Source organism: Staurois parvus, unplaced genomic scaffold, assembly GCF_062004578.1.
Source record: "Staurois parvus isolate SC_StPar_1 unplaced genomic scaffold, SC_StPar_1.0 ptg001022l, whole genome shotgun sequence".
Taxonomy (NCBI): Eukaryota; Metazoa; Chordata; class Amphibia; order Anura; family Ranidae; genus Staurois; species Staurois parvus.
Window position 1 is genome coordinate 582,242 of NW_028318818.1, and position 7,156 is coordinate 589,397.

At 43.8% G+C, this 7,156-nt stretch overlaps 1 pseudogene; it reads left to right on the forward strand.

The window, feature by feature from the left end:
- The first annotated feature begins 5,716 nt into the window (after nucleotides 1–5,716).
- LOC149441153 (uncharacterized) lies at nucleotides 5,717–6,906 on the forward strand (annotated as a pseudogene).
- Nucleotides 6,907–7,156: the final 250 nt, after the last annotated feature.

The following is a 7,156-nucleotide window of genomic DNA, read 5'->3' on the forward strand; positions in this document are numbered from 1 at the left end:
TTCCTTTCAGATGCTAATTGGTGACCATATGTCTCTGACTGAATCCTGAACCCATCTTCAGGGGCGGACTGACAATTCATGGGGCCCCCGGGCAATAGGAAATCATGGGGCCCCTGTGTCCTCGTCTACACTCAAACCACACCCAAAAAAGCCTATGAAGGGTACCAGGGGCATCTCGTGGGGCCCCCTACTGACCCCGGGCCCTCGGGAAGTGCCCGAGTTCCCAAATGGTCAGTCCGCCCCTGCCCATCTTATTATTAACATGGAATGAAGCTAAATCTACAATGTTAAATTTTAACAGATCACATCTCAGCTACTCAAACCTTACATTTATGTTACAGTAGGTGATATGATTGTCAATGTCATAGTTCACACCAGAGCTTGCAGTTCCAGCGCATTCCGGGTTCAGAATAGAAAGTACAACAGGCTGCATTTTTTCTGTACAGAACTGTACTGGAACGCGGTAAAATGCAGCAAAATGCACCCAAAAAGCACTGGAACATACATGTCCATATTTGAATTGAAGAAAAAGCGAGGGGAAAAAATGAACTGGAATACATAAAAAACACACCTGAACTCGCCAAAAAAAGCGTCAAAAAAGCGCATGCAAAAGCACATCTGGACTGCATTCACACCACATGCAGTTCTGGTGCAGTTTTGATGCCATTTGCCATGTCCCGGTACTGTTCTGTGCAGAAAAAATGCAGCTTCTACTTTTTTTTCTGCACTGGAAACTGACTGTGAACCAGGGCCATTGGAATACACGGAAAACACTGTGAATGCATTTTTGATGCAGAAAAAAAGTGCACTGAACTGCACCTAGTGTGAACTAGCCCTTGGGGCCGGTTCACACTCCACGTGTTTCAGTTATTATTTTGCATCCAAAACGCACAGAAAGTAGGTGTTTTGGTTATCAATGTCATAGTTCACATCAGTGCTTGCAGTTCCAGCACGTTCCGGGTGCAGAAAAAAAAGCAGAACAGAATGCATTTTTTCTGCACAGAACTGGAACACGGGAAAACGCATCAAAAATGCACAGGAATAGAGGGGAAATCTTCCAATGGGGACACTAGTTCTGGTGACAACCAGGGAGTCCCTCACTTTGGATGGAATTCCTCTCACTTCCTGTTTTGGTTATGGGAGAGGAAATGAAAGGAAATCTCCCTAATGGGGCACAGATGGCAAACAAGTGATTATAACCTTCCCTTTAAAAAAAAAAAGTTAGCATTCAGTTCTACTTTATCCTCCCTAGCGGTCTGATTATTTCAGATTTTTGGTGCTGAAAGCGGTACATTTTTTTGCATGGAAAAATGTAGTTTTTTTTATTGTAGACTGTAATTTTTAGGAATAACTCACTGAAATCTGTGCGAACAAGAGTCTAGTAAACATCCCGGGGATGATAAAATTTGAAACACGAAATCATAAATTATAATTTAATAAATAATCATAAAAAATAATAGTATAATAATAATAAATTTAATTCAATAATATAATCAAACCAAAAACACTGAAATTTGAAATAGAGCGCCAAGTTTGCACATCGCTGAGCAAAGTCGCAAAATCGTTTTCAGTGTCTGATGAGGAATTTCCCCCACGAATCATTATCACTCAATTCTGCAAGTGGTTCTGATTTACTATCGCTGTTCTCTAGCCGGTCTAAAACCGCTTTTGACCTAAAGGGACACTTTTTGGACTCCATGGACTTTTCTCAGTTTCCAGGAAAGAACAGAAAAAATGCAGGCAGGGCGCAGGACAAAGCACTCGGGACAAAATGTATGTGAAATGGTTTGATACAGGAATGTTTTGCTATGTAAAATTTGTTCGGAAAAAAATGAAATTTTTTAAAATTTTCAAATTTCCCACCGGCGCCTGTACGTCCCGACATCACAGGGACCGGAACACAGAAGCCGGATGCCGGCATCGGCCGGAGGAGATGGCCGGGGACGCTGCAGGGGACACATAGCGGGAGCGAAGGACACGTTAGGCTGTGCAGGGACTCCCTATGCAGCGCCGCATGGTAAGCCCGAGTGTAGCTCGGGGTTACCGCTTTTGGTACTGACATTTTACCCCGAGCTACACTCGGGAATACCGCCAGGGAGGTTAAAGGATAAGTTCCACTTTCTAACACGTTACATGTTATATCCGACCTGCATGGCACCAGCATCTGCTGATCACGGGTGCAATGCTTTCCAGGCTCCTGCAACCAAAAATAATAAATGCACATTTTTTTTCCTGCAAACAACTGTGCATTTATGATTGTTTGTCAAAAGGTGAACTTATCCTTTAAAGTTGGCTGCCCAAGATTCCCGGGAGTGAAAATACACATAAAAACCTCTCACACATACTTTGCTAAGGCTGGCCATACACTATACAATTTTCTGTTCAATTTCTGTCCAATTTCCTTTAGATTTACCTTCAACTATGTAGTGCAAGGGCCTGCTTAATTGGATACAATTGAAAGTGTTGTTTAGGTTTGACCTCATATTATATGGTTTTGGTAAATCTAAAGCAATTTTCTAATGAAAATTGTATAATGTATGGCCAGCCTAGTGAGAAGCAGTGTGAATGGTAATTGTGTGGCTAATTTTCTTGATAAATGTCCTCCTGAGTTTGTATCAGGTGATTGTAATGAAGGTGAACCCTCCCAATCAGAAATCAGTGTGTCGGGTGATCTGCATATATAAGAAGGAGCTCAGATGGTTGGTCTTCCATGGACTGAGCACCACTGACCTTTATTCAGGTCTGCATTGAGGTGGTACATTGTAAGTATATGGAGTAATCCTTCTCTAATCTTTTATAGTGTTAGTGCTTATACTGAAGGATGTCAATTATATGTCATGGTGATTAATGATTGGTTCATTTATGTAGTTTATTTTACATGGATGTGGTCATGTACACTTATACCCCAACCTCCTCTCCTTGCCCTTGAAGTATGTCCTGGCTACTGTCTGCCTGACTCTTGTAGAACCCTCAAGGTCTGGCCTAGAGGTGGGAACCAGGTGGCCATCAGCTAGGCTGGTTCTTTTCCAGGCTATCCTTCCCTAGTGGATTACAGGGCAATGTAGCTCCCTCCTTCAGCCCGGAGGCAGAGCTCCCCCTTCCCTGAGGCCCCCCTCCCAGGCTGCACAGCAGCGCTTCCATCTTCCACCCAACTCCCCTTCTTGCCAGGTTCTGTCCTATTTATGGGCCAGTCTGCCACACTGCCAAGCCACCTGCCTGGGATTGGTCAGACTCTCATAAATATGCATATCAGCCCTTCTCCTCCTCCTCCTGACTTCTAGAAGCTTCTACAGCAGAAGGTACAAGGAAATTTGCCTTCTAGCGCCCTCCAGCCTAACCTGAAGTAACCCACTCACACCAAGGCTGCTAGCAGGCCTCCAACTATACTCAACAAACTATCTCCACTAGAGTGTTACAATAGGAACACTTTCAGGTGCAAACATGTCAGCATGCATCAAAAAAAAGCTCACTGGGTATGGGAATTGTTTTGACTGGAGATCTAATTTATTAAAATGTGAAACTGACAACTTCGCACAAATTTCATAAGCCAGACACCTTTGCCATGGCCTGAGTTGCATGTTCCATAAAGTAATGCTCAAATGGCTTACTGTAACATCTTTCATCTACATATGCTAAATGGATTTAGGGAATGAATTGTAAACTGCAGGAGTTTGCTATTTGTGTTTTTGTTTGCCTTTTAAGCTGGCTTTAGAGGGATCAAAATTCAGCTAGTTTGGCAGGAAACAGATTAATTTTGATCCATCTGCAGGCAGGTTGTACTGAAGTCGACCTATTAACTGACTTAAGTACAACCAGCCTTTCGGAGTGTGGGGAGGGGGGGGGGGGGGTTTAGGGGTAAACAATTTGGATAGGGTCTAGGGGTATATGGGATGCCCAACCTGGCTTGAAACCAATACTCTGAGGACAAACTTCCTAAATTTTGTACACAAATGTAGGATCCAGGGCTTTCTGCTCCCGGAGTGGCATCCATCTCTTGATGGATCAGTAACAGTCTCCGTGAGGAGCACTTGGTCCCTTCTAAGTGAACCTCTTAAGACCCTAGCTAGAAACTGCCTATCCATCTGGCTGTCTTTTGATGAGAATTCCAGCGCAAGAGATTCCAGAACAGAATTGCAGCACTGTCCCAGGGAGAACTAGTTTGGTATGGCAGCTAGCAGCCCTCGCTTGGCTAGTTTCTTTCCAAGCTTGAAGGCTGTTTTTTTTTTTTCCAGTAGACTGGAGTAATGATCCCTTTCAGCTTCCTTTCCTTCAGCTTCCACCCTGGAGGCAGAACCCTCCCTCCCTTTCCTGGAGAACCCTCCCTGGCCACACAACAGCAACTTGACAATTAATCTTCCACCCGACTCCTACTGATGGCTAGGCTCTCATAGATAAGTGCTAACCTAGCCACCTTGCCAGGCCTCCTGCCTGCGGATTGGCCAGATTTGCTTAAGTATGCAGATCCTGCCTCCTTACCACCTCCCATTAGTTTCTAGAAGCTTCCATGAACCTCCAGAACCAGGGGGAGGCCTGGTGTGCAGAACCTTCCAGTGTGACTTCATACTGAACCCACAGTAAGTTCAGACTCTCACAGCTACTATGAGACCACTTACCTCTTTCTATTACAAGAGTGCTACACTATATTACCAAGCTTCCATGTGTGCTACAGTTTAGCTGAACCTGGTGACCACAGGAGGCTTCTGTTGATATTTGGTAAAGCCCTGTGTTGATCTAAGAGATCCTCTTCCCCCTCTAGCTCCAGATGGGACTCTTGCCTGCAATGGTTCAGGCTTGCACACACATTAGCAGCATATATGCCAAGATTCCCCCTCTCCTGGCTGCACAGCTCCCTCCAGCCATCTCAGACTGCTTCTGTGTACTAGTAGGAAAGCGGGAGCTTTGTGCATCACTTTGATAGAATGTCAGCTGTCTATGGAAGCCAAGGCTAGCTAGAAATAGTCCCATGTCTCCACCCTCATTCCAGAAGCTTGCAGGAGTGAAGAATAGCACCCTCCTGCTGAGCTGTGGCCCCCATTTACGCCAATACTTAAAATCTAGCTGCCAAAGCAGACAAACCAGGGCCAGGCAGGAGGAAGGCTGGGGCCTAATAACCAAATGTTTGAGAATAAAGTTGGCTTATTGGAAATAGCCAGGAGGAAGTTGGTGGGAAAGAGTCCAGCTATCCTACGATGGTGTATGTCCATATCTACCCCACTAGGAAGAGCCTAGTGGAAATTGGCAGGAGGAAACTAATGATCCTGTAGCTATGCGAGTAGGTGACCTCAGTGCTGAAGAGTTGGTGCCTGTGTGTAGTTTATAAACTCTGAAAACAGTACTAGTCACCATCCGCATAGAGATCCTGTGGGGATTTTCCTTTTTGTAATGTGCAGTCAGAAGGTTGAAGAGTCCTCAAGTTATTCAGGTCTACTGTATATTGGGGTATCCCAACCCAAGTTCATTGATCCTAATAAAGAAAATGAAACATCTAGACTGTTCTTTGGAGCCAGTGGAAAAGTTGGGGGGGGAAATGCTGTGTGCCTGGCTCTGTGCTCTAAGAAATAGGAAATAGGACTGCATTCACCAGCTGCTCTGACAGGTGCACTACACATACAAAGCCTTGTGTAATATATTTACAGCTTAACTGATTAATGGGGCAGCTTCTATTGGCATGAAACAATTTATTCACTTTTTTATATACTTTCTTTCCAGCATATCAACCATGGTGAAGATTGTCCCTAAGAACAAAAGCAAAGCAGATTTTTGTGGCGTTGATAAGTATTATTATATTGTCAGGCCAGATCTCGGTTGTTATATGAGGTCAACAAATTTCAATAAAGGAGAAGATCTGGAGATCTTCAGCTTGCACCTGGCCTGCAGGAATGGAGATCATTACTTGGCCTTTGAAGATGACCGCTTCTACATCATCCAGTCTAACTATTACCGTCGAGTTACAAACATGAACAAAGATGATGATGCTGTTGTTTATACCCTACACCCCAGCTGTCAAGGAGGTGACCATTATTGCTCAGCTTTTGGATACTTCTATATCATTTTCCAAAGCCTTGGGGTCTATCGCCGAACAACCAACATGAACAAATATGAAGAGGGTGAAGAATTCACGCTACATCCAGAATGCAAAGATGGCATTTATTACTTTGGTATTAAAAGTTACTACTATTTTGTGAGGCCCGATGACCAGTGGGGAATTCAGTACACCAGGTGTACCAACTTCAATAAAAATGAAGGTGCTGAAACCTTCTCATTCCATAGCAGTGTCTACAGCTTTCTGCCTGGCGGTCTGGCTATTGCCAAGGGTCCATCTTTTGGTGAATGGGTGTGCATCAAGACTATCAGCAATGACTCCGAGACACCTGTTGAATGGAAGAAGCGGATAACAAAAGGTTGGGTATGAGAAGGAAAAGACATCCACTATAGAGCACAACTGGAAAGTGTCAGCAACTTTCTCACTTGAGACAGGAGGGTTGACTGCTTTGATTGCCAAAGCCCAGTTTTCCCTTTCAGCTGAATATGGTGGATGTAGTACAAACACAGAGAAGGAAAATTGGACCGAGGCCACTGAAGTTGAGGAGACGATAACTGTCACCTTGAAGCCAGAACAAAAAATATTTATCTATGTCTACCAGATGGGCCTAGGCAAAGAGCCTGTGCTACATTGCCGGGACATGAGAATTCTTAAAACCTCCACCCCACCTACTGATAACCCCCTGCTACCTGAACAAAATTAGTGTCTGTTTGGTGATGGGGAATCCATGAATTACTGTCAGAAGTGCATGGTAGTCATTTAAAAAAAATTCTCTACCCCAACTGGATGAAATGTAGTTTGCTAAGCCAAATATGTATCAAATTATTGCTCTTTTCTTCAATAAATACTGTTTTCATACCTTACCTTAGTCCTGCTAATTGTGTCCAGCCTCTTTTATCCACTTCCTGTCTACAGTTGCAAGAAAAAGTATGTGAACCCCTTGGGATTACATGGAGTTTTGCATAAAATGTGCTCTGAACCTCATCTAAGTCGCAATAGAAGAACACAGTCTGCTGAACATAATACTACACAAACATTAGATGTTGCCATGGTTTAATTGCACATAACATGTAAACATTCACAGTTCAGGGAGGAAAAAGTATGTGAACCTTT